General features: G+C 38.5%; 1 long non-coding RNA gene across 1 annotated transcript; it reads left to right on the top strand.

The window, feature by feature from the left end:
• Positions 1-4,743: 4,743 nt before the first annotated feature.
• LOC103480978 (uncharacterized) lies at positions 4,744-8,428 on the top strand. The gene is made up of 4 exons (XR_536209.2): positions 4,744-4,801; positions 6,681-6,743; positions 7,988-8,023; positions 8,153-8,428. It is a non-coding gene; the product is annotated as an uncharacterized LOC103480978 (long non-coding RNA).
• The last annotated feature ends 69 nt before the right edge of the window (positions 8,429-8,497 follow it).

Genomic DNA, 8,497 nt, shown 5'->3' with positions numbered 1-8,497 from the left:
CCAGGTTAAGAACCACTGACTTAGACATTGGTTGGTTTCCATTTGACTAAAACAAACGATCAAACTACATTTCCCAGCATTCATAGTGCTGAAGTCACAAAGTTAAAACACAGTGCTCTGTGATACAGTGCTGTTATTTTGGTGTGCAACACAATCCAAACAAGGGTCACAAACTCGCATGAGGAAACTTTTCTTCCATCCTGCTGGATGTGGAAAACAACGTTTTAAACATCCGAAGTGAAACTTGGAGAACATTTACAGAGTAAAGTTGGTGCAACYASTTCTCACCGGCTGTGYACATTTATCTGCAGCCTAACTTTCTGGAGGTCTGCTGAAGCTTCTTCYGTAAACGTTGTGGGACCTCCATTTGGTCAGATGACTTTTATTTTTGTGGGCCCACTTCCTGTGTTGGCCCAAAGTCTCCAGCTTCTTTCAAGCTTTGCTCACAGTTTCCTTCCTCCTCGTCTCCACTATGGCCTGTGAGGATGTGGACCTCTGCTTGGTGTCAAACTGATTACCTTCTTCAGACCTGCATTTTAAACTGGATTACATGAACTGGTTCTGCTGGTTCAGAACTCCACTGGGATTCTGCCATTAAATATCCTCCATTTAAGATGTCGCCTGTTTTGTTTGGATCAGAATCTTCACTTGGACTTACAGAAGCCGAGTTACAACTATGGACTTTTGATAATGAGGATCTGGTGACACATATTGTGTGTTTCTTGTTATCACTTTAATATGTACAGCCAACCTGAAAGCACTGCCTCCTGTTTTCATTCTCACCTCAGGATGTTTTCAAGGAAGATCATCTGATGCTGCGTTTGTAGCCGCCCTCAGCTGTTTAGCATTTCTGCTTTAGGCTATGTGGCGAGCTAGCCAGGAGCTAACAATCTGAATGTTTGTGTGAATGTATTTCATGTTTTTATGCATTGAAACATGGATTTATTTAACAAAATTGATATCAATGTTGTTCATTCTGTCTTCATTACTGATGACAGTAATGTTGATAGCATGACTGGTAGCATAGATTTCATTGAAGGGATATTTTATATGTTTTATTTGAAGGGTTGTGCATCAGACTAACATGATGCTGCCAATAAACAGGAAGGAGTCATCATGAATGTTTGTTGCCATGAAGCATCATTTGATAAATAATGACACTTTTAATACAAAGTTCAGACTTTTAGTGGACTTTTAATGCTTGTTTTCATGTACATTTGCATTAAAAAGTGTCATTATTTASCAAATAATGCAAAGTTGACTCTTTTACTGGACTTTTAATGCCACCTTTAGTGTAACTTTGAATTAAAAGTGTTGTTATTTACTGAATGAGACTTCATGACAATAGTTATAAATATTTATAAAGACTCCTTCGTGTTTATGAAAGTGTCATGTCAATCTGATGCTTTCAAATAAAGTATTACAGGATATTTTGACTGTAAAGTTGAACTGTAACCGTTCACTGATTCAATTTAACGGAGAATTACTTTATTCATAATCCAAATAGTAATGATCGAATAATCTTAATAATTACTAATTGTATCAACCTAACATTGATGCAAACATTGATTCCAAGAGATATATTTATTAATAATTAAGAAATGTGTTTCTCCTTTATTTAATAGTATCCATAAGAAAAAACTAAATAAAGTATTTGAATAATAAGCTATAATAGCCTGTTTTAAATAATTTTCATTGAGAATTAATTTAATTTTAACATGTTTTATTGCGTTTTCAGATTTGCTGCAAAGCAGAAGCCAGAAAATAGTAAAAATAAAAAGGAAGTGAATAATAATGTCTGGAACTAAACAGAACATCTTTAACTTTTTAGGATCACAGAATTTATGTAAAACATGGAAGATGTTAACATCATACATTCCTTTTGCAATCTGTGGGTCAAAGGTCAATCCATCAAGTTTTTATTAGGTCGTTCTTCTTCAATTCTAATTTTAGGACGATTTCTGAAAAACAGACTCTTGTTGCTAGGGAACCAAACCAATCCTCTGTCATTTTGAAAGAATCGGCTCCTGATCTGCATCTCCATGTCTCTGTTGTCTTACTGCCATTTGCAGAAATAAAAYCCTCCCGGTCAGAAACAGCCAATCAGAGCCAGTAGAACGGTCTTGGTGCTGYCAGTCACTCTTGTGTACGTGCTGCTCACACCCTCCTCCTGCAGCTCCTCTCCCACAGCARGTTGTTAGCACGACCGTTGATGAAGAGTTTTGTTCATGTCAGGGTGTTTCTCTGTTATTGATCCAGCTGCTGATCATCAGTAATCATGAGCATGTACACTCACCGGCCACTTTATTAGGTACACCTTGCTGGTCCCGAGTTGGACCCCCTTTTACCTTCAGAACCACCTTAATCCTTCATGTCAGAGATTCAACAAGGTACTGGAAACACTCCTCAGAGAGTCTGGTCCATGCTGACCTGACAGCATCAAACAGTTGCTGCAGATTTGTCGGCTGAACATCCATGATGTGAATCTTTGGTTCCACCGCATCCCAAAGGTTTCGAGTTCAGTGAACTGATTCTTCAAGAAACCAGTCTGAGATGATTCAGGCTCTATGACATGGAGCGTTGTCCTGCTGGAAGTATCCATCAGAAGAAGATGGTCCACTGTGGTCATAAAGGGCTGGATGTGGTCAGCAGCAATACTCAGGTAGGCTGTGGCGCTGACTCGATGCTCAGTTGGTACTAATGGGTCCAAAGGGGCAGGAGAGTATCCTCCCACCATTACACCAGCCTGACCCGTTGACACCAGGCAGGATGGATCCAGGCTTCATGCTGTTGACGCCAAATTCTGACCCGACCATCTGAATGTCGCAGCAGAAGTCCAGACTCTTCTTCCATCTTCTGTTGTCCAGTTCCTGTGAGCCTGTGTGAACTGTTGCCTCTGTTTCCTGTTCTTCGCTGACAGGAGGAACCCGGTGGGGCCTTCTGCTGCTGTAGCCCAGCTGCCTGAAGGTTTGACGTGTTGTGGTTTCAGAGATGCTCTTCTGCAGACCTCGGTTTTAACCAGTAGTTATTGGGGCATGCCATTAGCAATGCACAAATGTTAGCATTAGCACTAGCCTTTTACCTAAAGCTAGCTACTAGCTAATTTTCTCATTAATTAGACATGTTTTGTATACTGAATGCAGCCAGTAAAATGAAAACAACATGGTCCTGTTGCTCCACATGCTACTGCCAGCATTTAGGCTAACATTAGCATATTGGCTAATTTTAGCATATGCATTCATTTTAACATAATGAATGGAACAAGTACAGCTTAGTCCACTTGCTTCTGCCTCTCCACAGGTTATTGACTACRTTGCAGCTTTCTTTAGCATTAATGCTAATTTTTAGCATCATAACGCTGGGTCCAAGCCGACGGGCACACTTTGGCAGGCCCCGTAACATTTCTGCAGGAATGTTCTTGTTTGAGTTTCTGTTGCTGTTCCAACCAGTCTGGCCATTCTCCTCTGACCTCTGACCTCAACAAGGCATTTGGGCCTACAGAACTGAGACTCCCTGGATATTTTCTCTTTTTCAAACTGTAGAACCTAGAGATGGCTATGAGTGAAGATCCCAGATGGTCATCATTTTCTGAAATACTCAGATCAGCCCGTCTGGCACCAACAACCATGTGTAAATATTAGATTATTTCAAAGTCCGGTTTCTAGATATTTACATTTAGTTCAGTAACAACTTGAACACAAGATACTTCTAGGACCAGCTTTACTGTAATATTACTTGAGTAATAACTTTATGAAGCTACTTTAGTCACTGTGAATAATTTCACTGAATGAGGAACAAACATGTTTCAACCAAAAATACTCCAAAGTGAGACCTCCTGTTTACACACCAGCTTTGTTGTTTTTATGTTGTTTACTGTCTGGTTAATTGATCATCTGGAGATCAATTAAAGACACAACAAACTAATATTTCACGCTGTTCTAACAAATATACATCAGTTACTGTAATTATTAGTTTCATACTTTGGATGTTCAAATAATTTTATTATAAATTGTTTCTTCTGCCTAAATCTGTTAGTGATTGTATTTTGAATTATTTATTTCAGTGTCTTAAATACCAGGATTTGTTTCACTGTCTGTCCGATTGCATAATTTTTAAATATTAAACAGCTGTCCAAATTCTACGGCAAGCCAGTTCAACATTTAATTAAAGCCATTTATGTGGCTGGAATTTAATTTTCACTGCTAATAATGTTATTTTGATGAAAAACAATTACATTATTTCCAAATATAATTAGTCTGTGAACATATTTTATGCTAAAATGGCATCACTATGAAATATCACCAGATGTCCCAGTAAAATTTGTTGTTGCCTAAAATACCATGTTGATTGTAATTACTGTAATTATTTATGTTTAAAGTGTGAAATGATATCACAACAATCTTACGAGTTAAAATGTATTTTGGTCCAAAACTAAACCAGAGATATGTGGAATAGTATTTTATTTAATCGAGTTTCTCCTAATCAGATCTCAGGTTCAGTTATCCAAACTATTTATTACATAAAAAACGTATTTATGGAAACACAAAACATCTGAATGGAAAATGTAACGTCATGTTTCTGGGAAGAATAACATTTAAGAGAGCCGAACTGTTCAGATGTTTGTGATTTGTTTTGCAACACAGAATTGCAAATATGTGACATATATTCAGTCTGGCTAATAAATGCTAAAACGGCTTGCCATAAGTCTGTTTTCCCCGTTTTCCCCCCAGATTGTTTGCGGACAGACAGACAGACAGACAGACAGACGTTTCCTCCGCCTGTCCTGGATTCGCTTTGGGTTGTAAGTAGCTCCTGTTTTTATTTCCCTCCACCGCTGATGAATTTCTTTTCTTTCAGGTCAAAGGTCATGTTGCTTATAGTTCCTCCTGTCAGTTTGAATCTCGGATGGTTCTAGTTTTCCAGTGAACGTTCAGTTTTATTGYGATGCATCTGATTTGGGAGGTGATGTGTTGACAGAGTGTTTTGAGCTGAACTGTGTGAAACAGACGCTGGTTTTTAGTTCYCCAGGGTCTGAATGTTTCCATGATATTTAATTTTGGGTTTCTGGACTCAGGTTCTCTGACCTCAGTTGTTGTGCAACAAGTAAAATCAGAAGAGCTGAGAGGCCCGACAGCCATTAACCCTTAAATGGACACACACACACACACACACATATATATATATATATATATATATATATTAGGAAATTATTTCATTTCCATTTTCTGATTTATCTGGGCTAAAATTACACATTTCAATTATTATTTTTAAATGTAGTGTTTGTATCCCTCAGGACACATTGGTGTATAAAAAGTGACACTTTTGCATGTTTGTAATAACTAATTAAACAAATTTTATAATATTGTAAGCATATTTTTGCATATTTTTGTATGTTTTGTATTTCAATTTGAAAAAAACTACTACAAATCATTATTAATTCAGTTTGTGTAGCAGCAGCTGATGAACAGTCATTCACACTGAACATGTAGCGACTGGATTGGTCAAACTGTCCTTTAACAGGAAGAAACCTCCAGCAGAACCAGAACCTGACTCAGTACCAATCTGACACCAATATCAGAAACTTTGATATAATATACAATAAATTAAAATAATCCACATTTGACCATGAAATAAAGCTTAATATTAATAGAGTATCAATACATTTAATGACTCAAACCAAAAGAAAATCTGAGGACATTTTTTCATGTCTTGTTATCCAAGTTGATAAATGTAATTTATAATTTTTTTTATAAATACACATTAAACAACCTTTCACAAAATCAAGCCCTCACATCAGTTTGAAAAATAACTCCTTCCTCACAATGTAAGTCTTCTCTCATGCATTCCGCCATTTTGAGCTTTGCACTCGTCTCTCAGTGTGTTTCTGACTGCTGGCACGAGGTCACATGACCTCAACATTTCCTCTTAGATGTAAGAAACCATGTGAAATGTCTGAATCCTCCAGGATATAAAAACCATTTCAGGATTAAATCAGATTGATAAATGCACCAATTATCAATCTACAAACTGGTCGTTTGTTAATGCAGCTTCAATGTTTGAATTGTCTCTTCCTTGTTTAATTCATGGATCCATTTGCTCCACAGAATGATTGTTATCTTAAACCTGGAGCAGAAACCATCAGGCAGAGTCCAACTTCATCTGGTGTTCCCACTGTAACCAGGTCACAGTCCAAACTAGATCCAATAAGATCGACTCCATGTTGTGCAAGTCGAGTTGCATTCAAGTGCATGTGAGAAATATCTGCTCTCTGCAGATTATATGGAGGAATAAAAGTGACCAACTTCCTGAATATATCTTTAAATAACACACAGGACTCAGATTCCTCTCTGCTACGACCAAAACACTTTGTCCTGATCTGTCCAAACAGAAAGTCTTTCCTGACTCCTGGTGGCTCCAGTCGGTTCTCTGCAAACACTGTTTCCTGCTCAAAGTGACATGAATCTGTACCATAACCAGCATTACAAAAACATTTCTGTCTAAAAATTACTACCTGGCAGCAAACGTTGTTTCACTTTAACACATTTTACTTAAATGTGTTCAAGTAAAATATAGTCAGGATTCTTTTTGTGGTTCTAGGTAGAGAAAATAAAACTGTTAGCATGCTAGCAGGAAGGAAAGACCAATCACACATGTCTGTTTTCAGGAAGAAGGCCCAACAGAACCAGCAGCGCTCGGATCATAAAGTGACGCCAGGATGGGAGCATCTCCACAATATCTGCTCTGTAAGAACAAAACTGAGGAAAATCTGCTGTTGGAGTCAAAGAGTGAAGATAAAAATCAGATGAAAAAGTTTCTGTGCTGTAACTCTGGCCTTCATTAGCAAACCTGACAACCGCTGGAAATAATGGACATAAAAGTTTGACATGAAAATAAAGAATAATGATGTAGAAACCAGCGTGAGAGATAAACAGCATGCAAGTGCAGTCAGAGTAATGTCACACTTTATATTTAATATGTGAAGAAGGTCAGTGTGATGCAGTGACGTGCGGTGACGTTCATAGCTGGTGAGGCACCGATTTAATTATAATCGGATTTACAAATCTAGACTCCTACATGTTAGTGTTTACATAAGGAAATTTCGCGCATGCGTACAATGCTGGAGGGTAAAAAGACTTTAATATGTGATGCTTAGACGCGCCGCAGAATAATTCCGTTATCTCAATCAAACTTAGACATGTAGATATTATTAATTTCGTGCTGTGCTTAACAGCAAAGGGAGAAACCGTTAAAGTACAACTCAAAACCACGTCTTTCTCGCTCTCCGTATCAGCGCAGCTACTGTGTGGCTAGCTCCATGGCTAGCTCCCTGTTACCGTCTCTTACTCTGCAGTTGTGCAGTCACAATGTCTGGGATCATGAGCGCCCCCAGCGGTGAGGCAAGAGAACTGCCTGCCTCACCTGGAGTCTGTTCTCTGCCGTTTCTAATCGCTCCTCAACACAGGAAACACATTACACACAGTTGGTGACAATAAAAACACAGTACATTAAATACATAAGCTAAATTATGGAAAATCAGTTCATACATTAAATGTTTTTAACCATTTTATTGGCGACGTACAGACAGGAGGAGCATGCYCTSATAWAATGGCAGCCAGTGCAGTTAGAGAGAGGTTGATCAATCCCAGGTGAGGTTCAGCTCTCTGCTGCMTCACCTGCTTCACTTCAAGCATTTGAATKGGAAAATGCGAAAATTCARCRATTTTGAAGAARAAAAWAATCAGATTTGGTTAAATTAAATGAAAAAATAGGTACTTTATAGTACAAACCACAGGGTGAAAATATYKTTATAAATGATTATAATATTTCTCCATGATGACAGGTGAGGCTCTGCCTCACGTGCCTCCCCTGCCCGCACGTCACTGGTGTGATGTCATAAATGTTGTTTATGGAGGTAAAATGTCTGATTGTAAAATTCTCACGAAGTTTTAGATGTTAAATTGTAACCAATGAGTTTATTCCTCCTCAGTTTCCTGTTTGCTGATTGGCTGCATAACAACTGAAGGTTGGTTCAYTTCTATCAACTCAGTGATCACGTTATTATAGWAAACATTGGGGAATTCGGGAAATGTAAACAATATGATGCTAACCTGTAAACATAATATTATTAACAACAWTAAAAATCACCTTTCAGTCCTTGCAGCTACTCTGACTGCGAATCCCAGCAGATCTCAGTTCTTTGAAGGAGAATCTGTGACTCTGACATGTGAGGATGAAAACATCTCTGATGGATGGGCTGTGAGGAGAATCACAACCAGAAGATCCGAGAAGCAGTGCGGAAATGAATGGGGGGAACCAGCTGGTTCCTCCTGCAGCATCACCTTGCGCCCAGATGATTCTGGTGTGTACTGGTGTGAGTCCACGTCTGGATCCTCCAGCAGAAACAGCATCCAGCTCTCTGTCTCTGGTAAGATCAGACTGTGGAGTTAGTGTTGCTGTGTGGAAATGGATGAAATGCTGTAGTTTGTCTCTGTGTTGA

The sequence above is a fragment of the Poecilia reticulata genome, linkage group LG18 (assembly GCF_000633615.1).
Source record: "Poecilia reticulata strain Guanapo linkage group LG18, Guppy_female_1.0+MT, whole genome shotgun sequence".
NCBI classification, from domain to species: Eukaryota; Metazoa; Chordata; class Actinopteri; order Cyprinodontiformes; family Poeciliidae; genus Poecilia; species Poecilia reticulata.
This window is presented reverse-complemented; position numbering and strand designations above follow the sequence as displayed.